At 42.2% G+C, this 16,883-nt stretch overlaps 1 protein-coding gene across 1 annotated transcript in view; it reads right to left on the bottom strand.

The window, feature by feature from the left end:
* The window catches only part of LOC308289432 (NACHT, LRR and PYD domains-containing protein 3-like), a 48,455-nt gene that overhangs the window by 16,647 nt on the left and 14,925 nt on the right, over positions 1 to 16,883 (bottom strand). The window lies entirely within an intron of this gene.

Genomic DNA, 16,883 nt, shown 5'->3' with positions numbered 1-16,883 from the left:
CTATTTAACACTGTTACTGAACAAACACTCTATAGCAATGATTACTGTCACAATATAGAGCTATTTAACACTGTTACTGAACAAACACTCTATAGCAATGATTACTGTCACAATATAGAGCTATTTAACACTGTTACTGAACAAACACTCTCTAGCAATTATTACTGTCACAATATATCGCTATTTAACACTGTTACTGAACAAACACTCTATAGCAATGATTACTGTCACAATATAGAGCTATTTAACACTGTTACTGAACAAACACTCTATAGCAATGATTACTGTCACAATATAGAGCTATTTAACACTGTTACTGAACAAACACTCTATAGCAATGGTTACTGTCACAATATAGAGCTATTTAACACTGTTACTGAACACTCTATAGCAATGATTACTGTCACAATATAGAGCTATTTAACACTGTTACTGAACACACACTCTATAGCAATGATTACTGTCACAATATAGAGCTATTTAACACTGTTACTGAACAAACACTCTATAGCAATGATTACTGTCACAATATAGAGCTGTTTAACACTGTTACTGAACAAACACTCTATATCAATGATTACTGATTACTATCACAATATAAAGCTATTTAACACTGTTACTGAACAAACACTCTCTAGCAATTATTACTGTCACAATATATGGCTATTTAACACTGTTACTGAACAAACACTCTATAGCAATGATTACTGTCACAATATAGAGCTATTTAACACTGTTACTGAACAAACACTCTATAGCAATGATTACTGTCACAATATAGAGCTATTTAACACTGTTACTGAACACTCTATAGCAATGATTACTGTCACAATATTGAGCTGTTTAACACTGTTACTGAACACACACTCTATAGCAATGATTACTGTCACAATATAGAGCTATTTAACACTGTTACTGAACAAACACTCTATAGCAATGATTACTGTCACAATATAGAGCTATTTAACACTGTTACTGAACAAACACTCTATAGCAATGATTACTGTCACAATATAGAGCTATTTAACACTGTTACTGAACACTCTATAGCAATGATTACTGTCACAATATAGAGCTATTTAACACTGTTACTGAACACACACTCTATAGCAATGATTACTGTCACAATATAGAGCTATTTAACACTGTTACTGAACACACACTCTATAGCAATGATTACTGTCACAATATAGAGCTATTTAACACTGTTACTGAACAAGCACTCTATAGCAATGATTACTGTCACAATATAGAGCTGTTTAACACTGTTACTGAACACTCACTCTATAGCAATGATTACTGTCACAATATAGAGCTATTTAACACTGTTACTGAACACACACTCTATAGCAATGATTACTGTCACAATATAGAGCTATTTAACACTGTTACTGAACAAGCACTCTATAGCAATGATTACTGTCACAATATAGAGCTATTTAACACTGTTACTGAACACACACTCTATAGCAATGATTACTGTCACAATATAGAGCTATTTAACACTGTTACTGAACACAAGCTCTATAGCAATGATTACTGTCACAATATAGAGCTATTTAACACTGTTACTGAACACTCTATAGCAATGATTACTGTCACAATATAGAGCTATTTAACACTGTTACTGAACACACACTCTATAGCAATGATTACTGTCACAATATAGAGCTATTTAACACTGTTACTGAACAAACACTCTATAGCAATGATTACTGTCACAATATAGAGCTATTTAACACTGTTACTGAACACACACTCTATAGCAATGATTACTGTCACAATATAGAGCTATTTAACACTGTTACTGAACAAACACTCTATAGCAATGATTACTGTCACAATATAGAGCTATTTAACACTGTTACTGAACACTCTATAGCAATGATTACTGTCACAATATAGAGCTATTTAACACTGTTACTGAACACACACTCTATAGCAATGATTACTGTCACAATATAGAGCTATTTAACACTGTTACTGAACAAACACTCTATAGCAATGATTACTGTCACAATATAGAGCTGTTTAACACTGTTACTGAACAAACACTCTATATCAATGATTACTGATTACTATCACAATATAAAGCTATTTAACACTGTTACTGAACAAACACTCTCTAGCAATTATTACTGTCACAATATATGGCTATTTAACACTGTTACTGAACAAACACTCTATAGCAATGATTACTGTCACAATATAGAGCTATTTAACACTGTTACTGAACAAACACTCTATAGCAATGATTACTGTCACAATATAGAGCTATTTAACACTGTTACTGAACACTCTATAGCAATGATTACTGTCACAATATTGAGCTGTTTAACACTGTTACTGAACACACACTCTATAGCAATGATTACTGTCACAATATAGAGCTATTTAACACTGTTACTGAACAAACACTCTATAGCAATGATTACTGTCACAATATAGAGCTATTTAACACTGTTACTGAACAAACACTCTATAGCAATGATTACTGTCACAATATAGAGCTATTTAACACTGTTACTGAACAAACACTCTATAGCAATGATTACTGTCACAATATAGAGCTATTTAACACTGTTACTGAACACTCTATAGCAATGATTACTGTCACAATATAGAGCTATTTAACACTGTTACTGAACACACACTCTATAGCAATGATTACTGTCACAATATAGAGCTATTTAACACTGTTACTGAACACACACTCTATAGCAATGATTACTGTCACAATATAGAGCTATTTAACACTGTTACTGAACAAGCACTCTATAGCAATGATTACTGTCACAATATAGAGCTGTTTAACACTGTTACTGAACACTCACTCTATAGCAATGATTACTGTCACAATATAGAGCTATTTAACACTGTTACTGAACACACACTCTATAGCAATGATTACTGTCACAATATAGAGCTATTTAACACTGTTACTGAACAAGCACTCTATAGCAATGATTACTGTCACAATATAGAGCTATTTAACACTGTTACTGAACACACACTCTATAGCAATGATTACTGTCACAATATAGAGCTATTTAACACTGTTACTGAACACAAGCTCTATAGCAATGATTACTGTCACAATATAGAGCTATTTAACACTGTTACTGAACACTCTATAGCAATGATTACTGTCACAATATAGAGCTATTTAACACTGTTACTGAACACTCTATAGCAATGATTACTGTCACAATATAGAGCTATTTAACACTGTTACTGAACACACACTCTATAGCAATGATTACTGTCACAATATAGAGCTATTTAACACTGTTACTGAACACACACTCTATAGCAATGATTACTGTCACAATATAGAGCTATTTAACACTGTTACTGAACACTCTATAGCAATGATTACTGTCACAATATAGAGCTATTTAACACTGTTACTGAACACACACTCTATAGCAATGATTACTGTCACAATATAGAGCTATTTAACACTGTTACTGAACAAACACACTATAGCAATGATTACTGTCACAATATAGAGCTATTTAACACTGTTACTGAACAAACACTCTATAGCAATGATTACTGTCACAATATAGAGCTATTTAACACTGTTACTGAACAAACACTCTATAGCAATGATTACTGTCACAATATAGAGCTATTTAACACTGTTACTGAACACACACTCTATAGCAATGATTACTGTCACAATATAGAGCTATTTAACACTGTTACTGAACAAACACTCTATAGCAATGATTACTGTCACAATATAGAGCTATTTAACACTGTTACTGAACACACACTCTATAGCAACCAGTAAGACTCCCTCCTGTCACACTGCTGACATCAGTATGACATCACACCGTACACAAATTACCCTTATATAAGACCGGCATTATCTACCGACAGATTAGATGCAAGCAGGATCTCGACTCTGACACAACTCATCGGCTCATAAGCTGGTTCTCCCTCCATATAAGGAGATAACCGACGAATCTCACTAGGTCTGACCTCACAAGCCCCATATTTGGACACAAACAACATATAACTCCATAGATAGAGACATAGCTGCTGACATCAGTATGACATCACACTGCTGACATCAACACAAATGACCCTGACGGCACACACCAAGCAGTGTGATGTCATACTGATGCGGAGATATGAGCAGGGCAAAGGTGTGACGTGTGACGTGTGACCGACGGACGGCCGGTGGAGGTTTTGATACTAAACTGCGACCTGACGGTCGCAATGATTACTATCACAATATAGAGCTATTTAACACTGTTACTGAACAAACACTCTATAGCAATGATTACTGTCACAATATAGAGCTATTTAACACTGTTACTGAACAAACACTCTATAGCAATGATTACTGTCACAATATATGGCTATTTAACACTGTTAATGAACAAACACTCTATAGCAATGATTACTGTCACAATATAGAGCTATTTAACACTGTTACTGAACAAACACACTAGAACAATGTTTACTATCACAATATACTAGTAAGACACCTCAGGGTGACTTGCGATCTCAGGGTGACATGCTTAGGGCGAGGTCGCGCCAATTCTTGGCCATCTGGCCAACTACAGTGTTTCTCTGACGATTCTAGTTGTTGTCATTCTGGGAGGAGTTTGTTCATGTTTTTGTGAGGGTATCAACCCTAGGAGACACGAGGAGAACATGCAAACTCCACACAGAAAGGCGGACCCTATCACCAACCCCACCTAGAGTGTGGGCGCTGATGACGCGGAGGGAGGAACACGCCGCCCATATATGTCCTTAATATTGATAACATAATATCCTTAATAATGTCCTTAATATTGACAATATAGGAATCTCCATATATGGGCATAAAACGTACGTAAGTAATGCCAAGCAGGGCCATGGTGAGTTAGGACCTTGGTTTGATGCCTGTGGTTCTCCATATATGGGCATAATGGGGTACCCTAACATTCTCATTTTCGGCCTGGGATATGTCCAAATATGGAGATCCCAAGGCATCAAACCCAAGCTTGGCTTTACTAATTAACATACGTTTTACGCCCATATTATGGAGATCCCTGTCCCAATGTTATCAATATTAAGGACATATCTGGAAATGCCCATATTTGGTAATGTCCATATATGGACATGTTTTGACATAACATAGTCAGGGAACTCCATGTATGGGCATAAAATTGATTCTGTGAGTGTGACCACAATGAATGTTGTCAGACTAATGTCATTTTTTATTTTATTTGATTTGATTTGATGACATCATTGACCTTATATAAACAATTCAGTTTTGGCACACTCACAGAATCAATGGGCATGTTTTGTTTAGACATAACATAAGAGAAATCTCGTAGCTTGTCTGTCTGTCTGACTGTCTGTACAGGAAGTGATGTCACGGGACTCACTGACATCACGTGACATCACATGACATCACTTCCTGTACTAAGTGACATCACTTCCTGTACAGACAGACAGTCAGACAAGCGACAAGGTTTTTCAGGGTATAATGCGACCTTCGGTCGCAATTAATTCAGTTCATTACCTTTGACGTCATAGCGTGGTGAGTCAGTGTGGTTGATGTGTGCTAGGTGAACTCTACAGTATAACCGCTCCTAAGTCGACTTCATGCAGGTATAATGAGGCACGCTCCAAACTGGTGTTTCTCAGTGGGGTTTTTATTTTCTCCCATGATCAACAACGTGAAAACTGTGAACACACAACAAACCATTCTTAGCACCATTGTTTATAACCATTTCCTCAATAATGTCCTGGGTGGCAGCCACCTTTGCTGCCAACCCCCTCAAGTCCATGCATTGTCCATTAAACCAATAATAAAACAACGTAATGAAAACAAATAATACAAACAAACCAAACCAATAAAACATGACAGTGAAACAAACCAATAAAACGTACCGTGTGGCCCTCTGCACATAGGTTTAGGAGTAGTTAGTTATGTTCATCCATATTGTGAGCCCCTTTCACAAAGGGAGCTCCTTCCTTCTGTGATGTCTGTCTGATCTGGCGTTCTCAAGCCCACAGGTGCCTTTCAAAGCTACCATGATTTGCTCAGATCAGGTAGTTCAATAACGCTACCTGAACGGTAGGTGGCGCCACTAGACATCAAACCCAAAATAATAGTGACTCGCCAATAACCACAATTAAACAAAAGAAATACAAATTATAAGCCCATTATGGCGACAGTTACACTGCCACCAAAATGACAGTGATTTATTACTGTTGTAATTAGGCTGTAATAATACGTCATTTTTGAACAGACACCAACCAACACCTTTTTTTTGTCTTCTTTTCTTTAATCAATTCCCTCTAAAGAACTTAGGACTTGTTCTCAACTAGTACCACTAGTTTTTGAACTGGACGCTCAAGAATAGAAGGTTTGCCTTTAATTCCCAGGCTGCTTTGCCCCATTTGAACCATAACTTTCCGGACCAAACCATCCTCATCTTCATTCGCTTCAACGATTCTGGCGAGTTTCCACTCGTTCCTGGGCGCATTATCATCCTTGACAATAACAACGTCACCGACTTCCATATTTCTTCTGGGGGTGTGCCACTGTTGTCTGAGCCTAATGTTGGCCAGATACTCTCTGCGCCATCTGCTCCAGAATTGCTCTGCTAAGTATTGGACTTTGCGCCAACGTTTCCTGGTGTACAGGTCTTCCTTACCAAAGTTACCAGGAGGTGGGAGAGGCACGGACGACTTCATGGTCAGTAAGTGGTTTGGTGTTAACGGTTCGAGACTCTTGGGGTCGTTAATGAGGTCGGTGGTCAGTGGGCGACTGTTCACAATTGACATAGCTTCGTAGAAGAATGTTCTCAATGAGTTGTCATCCAACCTTCCTGTCGCTTCTCCTAGGACTGAGCTCATCACGCTCCTTACCGTCCTTATCTGACGCTCCCATACGCCACCCCTGTGGCTTGCATCGGGGACGTTCATGAGAAAGTCGCATTGTTTTCCGGCTAACCAGGTAGAAAGTCTTTCCGAGTCCAATTCCCTCAGTCCCTTTTCCAACTCGTTCCTTGCTCCAATGAAATTAGTCCCTTGGTCGGATCGAATTTGCCTCACTGCTCCTCTAATTGAGATGAAGCATCTCATGGCGTTCAGGAAAGCATCAGTCGTGAGGTCTTCCAACATTTCAAGATGGATGGCTCTCGAACAGAGACAGGTAAACAATAGGCCATACCGCTTGAATTCCTTCCTGCCTTGTTTCGTGTAGAACGGCCCAAAACAGTCCATTCCGCTGTATGAAAATGGGGGTGCGGGTTCCACACGGTCCGTGGGCAGATCCGCCATGCGTTGTTCCGCACTCTGTCCCCGTGTTTTCCGGCAGATTACACAATCTTTTATGTATTTAGCCACTGCCTTGCTTGCACCCATTATCCAGTAGCCACTGGCCCTGAGCTCGTTCAATGTTAGACCTCGGCCTTGGTGCTGTGTCTTCTTATGACAGTGGTCAAGTATCAATTGCGTTACAATGCCGTCCTTAGGAAGGATTACTGGATGTTTCACATCAAGTGGTGCTGAGGATCTTTTCAGTCGCCCACCCACTCTGAGCAATCCATCGTCAAAGATGGGATCGAGTTGGTACAGTCGGTGAGTTTTGGGTAGTTTAACAGAACCCTGACTGATGAATTTCAGTTCTTCAAAAGCTTCCCTTTGAGCCAGCTTTATGAGAGCAAGAGCAGCCAACCGTCTTTCTTCCACGGTAATGGGTCCTGTCCGATCTCTGTTTGTCAGTCCTTTAATTCTTGCGATGACATTGAGGGCTTTCTGCCAATCAGAGAATCGCGTCAGTCTATCCAGAAAGCTTTCGGTTTTAACTGCATCCGTTTTTAGGACCCTTACTTCCGGATCACCTAAAAGCAGCTCTGGGTCTCCCTGGTTCAGGGCCATTTCTCGTTCCCACAAGAACTTAGGTCCCGTGAACCAATTTGAGTCAATCATATCTGCCACCTTGAGACCTCTAGATGCATGGTCGGCAGGGTTCTCATCCGTTTCAACGTAGAACCATTGTTTAGGATCTGTAATTTCCCTTATTCTCTGTACTCGATTAGCGACAAACACATGGAAACGCCGGGCTTCGTTCTGGATATAACCAATCACCACTTTCGAGTCAGTCCAGAAGAACTCTTGGTCTATTTTTAGCTCCAGTTCTTCTTTTAGAACATTGCTTATAGAGGCAGACACTGCAGCTGCCGTGAGTTCCAAGCGTGGTATTGTGACCACGTTTGACGGTGCTACTCTGGCCTTTCCCATGACCAGCGAGCAGTGAACTTGCTTGTCGGTTACAATTCGAATATAGGAGCATTTTCCATAGCCATAGTTGCTGGCGTCTGAGAAATGATGCAGCTCAACCTTTTGGATGATGCCGCTATTCTCAGGAATGTAACATCGTGGTATCTGAATTTTCCCCAGATCTGCCAAATCCTTTAGCCACGTTTCCCACTTTGGTCTCAATTCGTCAGGAAGGGGTTCATCCCATCCAACCCCACGCTTGCACATTTCTTGCAGAACACTTTTCCCATTCAGGATGTAGGGTGCAAGAAACCCGAGTGGGTCGTACACGCTGGCAACCGTGGATAGGATTCCTCGTCTCGTGGCAGGTTTGTCATTGGGTAGGACCTTGAAAGAGAACATGTCAGATTCCACGTTCCACTTCACTCCCAACACGCTTTGCATTGCAAGTTCGCTGTAATTGAGATCCACGTCCTTCACTCTGTTAGCACATTCAGACTCTGGAATGGCATTCAACACGTCTCTATTGTTGGACACAATTTTGTGGAGATGTAGTTTTCCTTTAGCCAATACTTCTTGAGCTTCCTTGATCAGGTTTATAGCCTCTTCCACTGAATCAACGCTGATGAGTCCATCGTCTACGTAGAAGTTCTTTCGTATAAAACTTGCTGCCAGTGGGAAGTATTTCTCATATACGCTGGCAAGATGTTTCATGCCATAATTGGCACATCCCGGAGAGGAGGCAGCTCCAAAAAGGTGTACTCGCATGCAATATTCTCTGGGTTCGGTTTCAGTATTCCCATTTTCCCACCACAGGAACCTCAGAAAGTTGCGATCTTCGCTGTGGACGTGAAATCTGTGAAACATCTTCTCCACATCACATGTGACTGCTATTTGGTGCTCACGGAATCTACACAGCACTCCGGTAAGTCCATTTGTCAAATCTGGTCCGGTGAGTAGGTGGTCGTTTAGGGAGGTGCCTCCATATTTGGCGGAACAATCGAAAACAACCCGGATTTTCTCAGGTTTCCTAGGGTGGTACACCCCATGGTGTGGAATGTACCATGTATTTCCTTCCTTTGATGGGCTTCTCGCTTCTTCCGCGTCACCATCCCTAAAGACACCATCCATAAAGTTCTTATAGTCTTCCTTGTACTTCGGGTTTTTCTCAAATTTTCTTTTCAGATGTTTCAGGCGAATGATTGCAAGCTGTTTGTTGTTGGGGAGCTGAGGGCGCTCTCTGAAAGGTAGCGGCATTTCCAGGTGTCCTTCCTTGTCATGTTGGACTTTTCCATTCAAAAGCTGTAGGAACTGGATATCTTCTTGCGATATACTCTTATCCCTAGGGTTTGTGTCCAGAAAGTCGCTTTCCAAAGCTCGGATTACGGCCGCAGGTGTGATTGATGGAATTTCCTTAACGGAAATGCGGTGGCAATACCCCGTCACGTTGTTCGCACTTGCATGTGTTGAGCATCCCACTATGCTCCAGCCTAAATCAGTCTTGATTGCGTACGGCTCGTAGTCTTCACCTGCTATCACTTGCGTTGGTTTCAGAGCTCGGGCACAGTCATAACCGATCAAGAGTCCAACCGGACAATCCAACAACTCTGGCATTTGCTCGGATATACATTGAAGGTGCGTCCAACGGTTTGCCGTTTCCCGAGTGGGAATACTGGTTTGCTCTAATGGGATATACTCCCTAGTGTATGCTGGTGGCAGCTCAATATTTTCTTGGGAAAAGTATCCTCTTATTTTTAGGCCAGTAACTCTTTGGCATCTGACCACAGAACCCCTGTCGGTCATTGTTGTCATTTTTAGTTTTACTGGTTGAGCAGCTGCCTCCATTCTTTCTGCTGTTTCCAAATCGATAAATGTGTTACTGCTCTGTGTATCCAGGAGTGCGTATACCAAGGTTTCTGGGCAGTTGTTATCGGTCGACAGCCACACCGGGACAATCATTGACGTGCGATCGCTGTTGTCTACGGTAACACTGCACGAAACCGTCGAAGCAGTAGCCTCCACCGGTGCCGACGCGATAGTTTCTGATGCTTCTTCATGAAGCGGAGATGGATGGCTTCGGCTACAAATGTTGCAAATTGCTCGGTTTCTGCAGTTTCTGGCGATGTGGCCAACTCTGAGGCAACCGAAACACATGTTGTTTTCAATAACAAAACTTTTCCTTTGATTCAGAGACAGTGCTGCAAATTTTTCACACTTATAAATAAAGTGATCCTGCTGGCAACATACACAGCTTAAGGATTTTGTATTTGCTGGAAGGTTAGTTTTGAAATTCACATACTCCCTTTTTCCACTTTCCACTGTGTTCGACTGAGTGTATTTGGGATTGTGAGACGCTTCCGTTGTTGTTGCAAAAACACTTGCCTTTGGACGCTTTTCTTTCAGGGAACCTTCATCCAAGGTTTTCAAGGCATGCAGAGAAGTAATGGGATTACATGCCGCCCGTGCTTCTCTTGCCACAAACTCTGCAAAGGCGTCAAACTTTGGATAAGGCTTTCTTTCGTACAGTGCTTCAGTGACGTATTGATTCCAGCGAGTGGTGGCCCAATCTGGGAGTTTTTGAAGTAATTTTTGATTTTGTTCACAGTCGTTTAAGACTTGTAGTCCTTCCACATAAGGAATAGCGTTTTTGCATGATGTCAAGAAGTCACTGAACTCCCTCAGTCTGATTGACTCCTTCGGTCCTATTTTTGGCCAGTTGTTAAGTTTATCCCTAAAGGCTCTTTGCACCACAAAAGGGTGTCCATAACGCTCGCTGAGGGCATCCCATGCCTGGTTATATGCGTCCTCATCGCTTCTGTAAAATGAGCCTTCCAGTACGCAGAGAGCTTCTCCACAAATGTATTTCTTCAAATAAAATAGCCTGTGCACCGGGTCAGTACAGCTAGATTCGATCAAAGCCTTGAAACAGGTGCTCCATTCAACAAATTTTAGGGGATCTCCACCAAACAGGAAAGGTTCTGGTGCTGGGAGTCTAGTGATTGCAAGCGACTCTCGAAGTGCTTGAACCAAAGTGACTTCATTTATTGTCGGCTCTGGTTTGTTCCCAATGTAGGGAAGAATTGGGGGGCTATTCGAGGCTCCCTGTTCACATGGCGTGCTGCTTCTCTGAATCACTGGATGATTTGAGAGCTGGATGTTCGCTTCTTCAGCTTGTATGACGCTTCTTGGGGTGTTCAATTTAGACTCCTCCTCCACATATGCGTTGTATTCTGCCTGTATTACCTCCAAGTCTCTTAGTTTTTCCAATTTTTTCAATGTCGTTTCCGCTTCCATCACTTCCAGGTCTCTTTGTGCAGCCAATTTTCTCAATTTCTCCCTTTGAGCCAAAATGTCGTCTTCTCTATTCAGTTCAGCTCTTTTTGAAGCCAGCCGTGCTGCTGTTTTTGCCTTTTCCAGGAGTACTGCCTCTGCTGCCTGACTTCCTCTCTGGCTGGCCCTCTCGTACCTTGATACGGTCGAGCCATATATGGATTTGGCGTCATCTCTTTGAAGTAACTGACGTGTTTCAGCCTTTGCGGCTACAGGGTCGAACACTGTTGTTTCCACTTCAGCTGAACGTTGTTTCAGTAGAGCAACAACTTCATTGGTTACTGAAACACATGTGTCTATTTTCCTCCTTATGTCTGGGCTGGGAGTGATCATTTTCCTTAAGTCCTCATATTCTCCTTTTAAATCTGACTCCCATTTCTCCAGAGTTGAAATCCATTCTTCAAGTTCAGATTTTGAGCACTCCCCTTTCAATTTGAGTCGGACGTATTGCACTTCCGGTTTAAAATTGTGGTACAAGGACAGAAATTTCTTTTCTCTCTTTTGAATTGAAAGGTTTAGAAAACCCCGCATTTTCTCCGTTGGGCGTTTCTCCCTTTCAGAACGGCGCAATTCCTTTTCGGGCTCAAGTGGTGGCTCAGCATCCTCTTGGCCTTGCATTAGAGGCTGTGCATGGATCTCCGTTAGTCTCTTTTGAATGGCTTCTCTTTCAGACACATTTGTTTCATTTTCCAGCATTTTTTCCAATTGAGCCACTTCCTCTTTCTGTTTTCCATCCATTTTTTCCTTATTCAAAGTGACAGTGCTGAACAATTATTGCACACTCCAAATAAAGTGACCTCTGCAAATGGTTGCACTCCAAAATAAAGTGACCTCGGCAGAATGATTGCACACTCCAACATAAAGTGACCTTGTGTAGGATTGATATGGCACACTTGAAATTAAAGTGACTCTAGTTCAGGCTTTTCATTGCACACTCTGAAATAAAGTGACTTTGTGTAGGATTGATATGGCACACTCGAAATTAAAGTGACTCTAGTTCAGGCTTTTCATTGCACACTCTGAAATAAAGTGACTTTGTGTAGGATTGATATGGCACACTCGAAATTAAAGTGACTCTAGTTCAGGCTTTTCATTGCACACTCTGAAATAAAGTGACTTTGTGTAGGATTGATATGGCACACTCCAAAGGTAAAGAGGAAGGGCTGGAATTACAGGGTTTAGAAATCAAAGCAATAAATCCCAATTACCACCTCCTTTGGATCTTAAGAAATCTTCCCAACTCTTAATAGCCTATTATTCACAGTTTTAATTCATTCATATTGTCGTGCAAAATAAATCCAAATTCACCCTCCAACAATAAAATGTCAACCACAGTTTGTATCACGCTATGCCAAAATTCAATACCAATAAAATGTCAAGTCAAAATACCTTTTCAATTCCCCCCCACCATACCATCTAACCTGTGATATTATGACCCTTGGGAGACCAAAAAGAGCCGTTGCTGCCCTCTTGTGGTCAACCAGACTGAGCCACCGATTCGTTTATTCATTGTCAGGCTCGGATTCACACTTGAACTTGTCGTTGTAGACGGGCACTGCAGGCGGTTACGTGAGGTGCGTGTGTGTAGTACCAAAGAAAGGGGGGAGGGGGGGGTATAGACTTGCAGATGTCTCGGTCGGTGATCGCTGCCGCTGCGAGGCGAATGGCCGGCTGGGCTGATTCTCCCCGTCGTCTCCTGGCGTCACTTCGGGGCTCCGAAGCGAAGCGGTCCTCGATCGCCGACAGTGAGTGGCGACGTTTTCACTATAACCGCTCCTAAGTCGACTTCATGCAGGTATAATGAGGCACGCTCCAAACTGGTGTTTCTCAGTGGGGTTTTTATTTTCTCCCATGATCAACAACGTGAAAACTGTGAACACACAACAAACCATTCTTAGCACCATTGTTTATAACCATTTCCTCAATAATGTCCTGGGTGGCAGCCACCTTTGCTGCCAACCCCCTCAAGTCCATGCATTGTCCATTAAACCAATAATAAAACAACGTAATGAAAACAAATAATACAAACAAACCAAACCAATAAAACATGACAGTGAAACAAACCAATAAAACGTACCGTGTGGCCCTCTGCACATAGGTTTAGGAGTAGTTAGTTATGTTCATCCATATTGTGAGCCCCTTTCACAAAGGGAGCTCCTTCCTTCTGTGATGTCTGTCTGATCTGGCGTTCTCAAGCCCACAGGTGCCTTTCAAAGCTACCATGATTTGCTCAGATCAGGTAGTTCAATAACGCTACCTGAACGGTAGGTGGCGCCACTAGACATCAAACCCAAAATAATAGTGACTCGCCAATAACCACAATTAAACAAAAGAAATACAAATTATAAGCCCATTATGGCGACAGTTACATACAGTATTTATAGTATTGTTTAACAGTGTTACAGTAGAGTAGAGGTGTTTACAGAGGTTCTAGAAGGTGCTAGGTGAACCCTACAGTATTTATAGTATTGTTTAACAGTGTTACAGTAGAGGTGTTTACAGAGGTTCTAGAAGGTGCCAAGTGAACTCTACAGTATTTATTGCGTCCGTAGGTCGCAGTTTAGTATCAAAACCTCCACCGGCCGTCCGTCGGTCGGTCGGTCGGTCGGTCGGTCACACGTCACACCTTTGCCCTGCTCATATCTCCGCATCAGTATGACATCACACTGCAGTGTGATGTGTACACAAACCTTTGTGTACGTTGCTGTGGCAACAGTCTGTTGTTGCTGGTCTGTTAGTGTACACAAACCTTTGTGTACGTTGCTGTGGCAACAGTCTGTTGTTGCTGGTCTGTTAGTGTACGTTAGCAACCACCTTAGCAACCATGGTTTTACCCTATCAACCAACTGTTTACCCTAGCAACCAACTGTTTACCATAGCAACCATGTTTTTTTACCCTAGCAACCAACTGTTAACCATAGCAACCATTTTTTTACCCTAGCAACCAACTGTTTACCATAGCAACCATGTTTTTTTTACCTTAGCAACCAACTGTTTACCATAGCAACCATGTTTTTTACCCTAGCAACCAACTGTTTACCCTAGCAACCAGCTGTTTACCATAGCAACCATGTTTTTTAGCCTAGCAAACAACTGTTTAACATATGGAGTTATATGTTGTTCGTGTCCAAATATGGGGCTTGTGAGGTCAGACAATGCCGGTCTTATTGCGACCGTCAGGGAGCAGTTTACTATGAAAACCTCCACCGGCCGTCGGTCGGTCGGTCGGTCGGTCGGTCGGTCGGTCGGTCGGTCGGTCGGTCGGTCACACGTCACACGTCACACCTTTGCCCTGCTCATATCTCCGCATCAGTATATAGGGCTTGTTTGTTTATTGTATGACATCACGCCACATCATCAGCTGTGGACTCTGTGATGTCATCGTATCGCATCAGTATATAGGGCTTGTTTGTTTATTGTATGACATCACGCCACATCATCAGCTGTGGACTCTGTGATGTCATCGTATCTCCATATATGGCCATCTCCGTATATGGAGATATAAGTCGTCCATGCCCAAGTATGGGCTGGTGAGGTCAGACTTTGTGTGATGCGTAGGTTATCTCCATATATGGAGATTCAACATTCCAGGCAATGCTCTCTTCCCTGGTGAGAATTGCCCCTTTATATAGGGCTTGTTTGTGTATTGTATGACATCACGCCACATCATCAGCTGTGGACTCTGTGATGTCATCGTATCTCCATATATGGCCATCTCCGTATATGGAGATATAAGTCGTCCATGCCCAAGTATGGGCTGGTGAGGTCAGACTTTGTGTGATGCGTAGGTTATCTCCATATATGGAGATTCAACATTCCAGGTGTAACTATGGCTACCCGTATGACGTGAGAGGTGGAGGTTGTGATATTTGTGGAGATAAGCGACCAACGGTCGCTTATCTCCCGATTAGGGAGTCTTACTGGTATAAAGGTCATTTGTGTACGGTGTGATGTCATACTGATGTCAGCAGTGTGTGGAGATAAGCGACCAACGGTCGCTTATCTCCCGATTAGGGAGTCTTACTGGTAGTATTGTTTAACAGTGTTACAGTAGAGTAGAGGTGTTTACAGAGGTTCTAGAAGGTGCTAGGTGAACCCTACAGTATTTATTGCGACCGTAGGTCGCATTTATACCAAAACCTCCACAGGCTGTCCGTCAGTCAGTCAGTCAGTGAGTCCGTCACACTTTTGCCCTGCTCATATCTCCACAACCGTTGCCCCCATCCATGCCAAATTTTGCACACACACTCCTTACCTGCCAAACTACAACCTCCAAGGACCCCCGGAGCTCCAGGGACCCCCAGGTCCCTGGGGGACCCCCAGGTGTAAATGTCCGTCCGTGAGTCATACGTCACACGTCACACTTTTGCCCTGCTCATATCTCCACAACCGTTGCCCCCATCCATGCCAACTTTTGCACACACACTCCTTACCTGCCAAACTACAACCTCCAAGGACCCCCGGAGCTCCAGGGACCCCCAGGTCCCTGGGGGACCCCCAGGTGTAAAAAATGACCAAATGTGCAAAAATGACCAAATGACCACCCCCACGGGGCTGCTCACGGGGAATTCCTGGGGACCACCCACTCCTGGTGCTCCAGAACGGATGCAAAAGTGGTGGCGCCCCCAGTGGAGGACCCCCTCCACTGCAGCTCACATAAAATGCCCTAACTCGGCCTAGGAGCGTCCGGGAGAGCCGGGGCCGGTACCTATTCGTCCACCAAGGCAACCCGGAGACCCCACCCCTCATTTCTCATTTTCCGCTTATCTCCCGATTAGGGAGTCTTACTGGTAGTATTGTTTAACAGTGTTACAGTAGAGTAGAGGTGTTTACAGAGGTTCTAGAAGGTGCTAGGTGAACTCTACAGTATTTATAGTATTGTTTAACAGTGTTACAGTAGAGTAGAGGTGTTTACAGAGGTTCTAGAAGGTGCTAGGTGAACTCTACAGTATTTATAGTATTGTTTAACAGTGTTACAGTAGAGTAGGGTGTTAACAGAGGTTCTAGAAGGTGCTAAGTGAACTCTACAGTATTTATAGTATTGTTTAACAGTGTTACAGTAGAGTAGAGGTGTTTACAGAGGTTCTAGAAGGTGCTAGGTGAACTCTACAGTATTTATAGTATTGTTTAACAGTGTTACAGTAGAGTAGAGGTGTTTACAGAGGTTCTAGAATGTGCTAGGTGAACTCTACAGTATTTATAGTATTGTTTAACAGTGTTACAGTAGAGTAGAGGTGTTTACAGAGGTTCTAGAAGGTGCTAGGTGAACTCTACAGTATTTATAGTATTGTTTAACAGTGTTACAGTAGAGTAGA

The sequence above is a fragment of the Nannobrachium achirus genome (genome assembly GCF_963921795.1).
Source record: "Nannobrachium achirus genome assembly, chromosome: 8".
Lineage (NCBI taxonomy): Eukaryota > Metazoa > Chordata > Actinopteri > Myctophiformes > Myctophidae > Nannobrachium > Nannobrachium achirus.
Note: the sequence above shows the minus strand (reverse complement) of the source record. Positions and strands in the feature narration are given on the sequence as shown.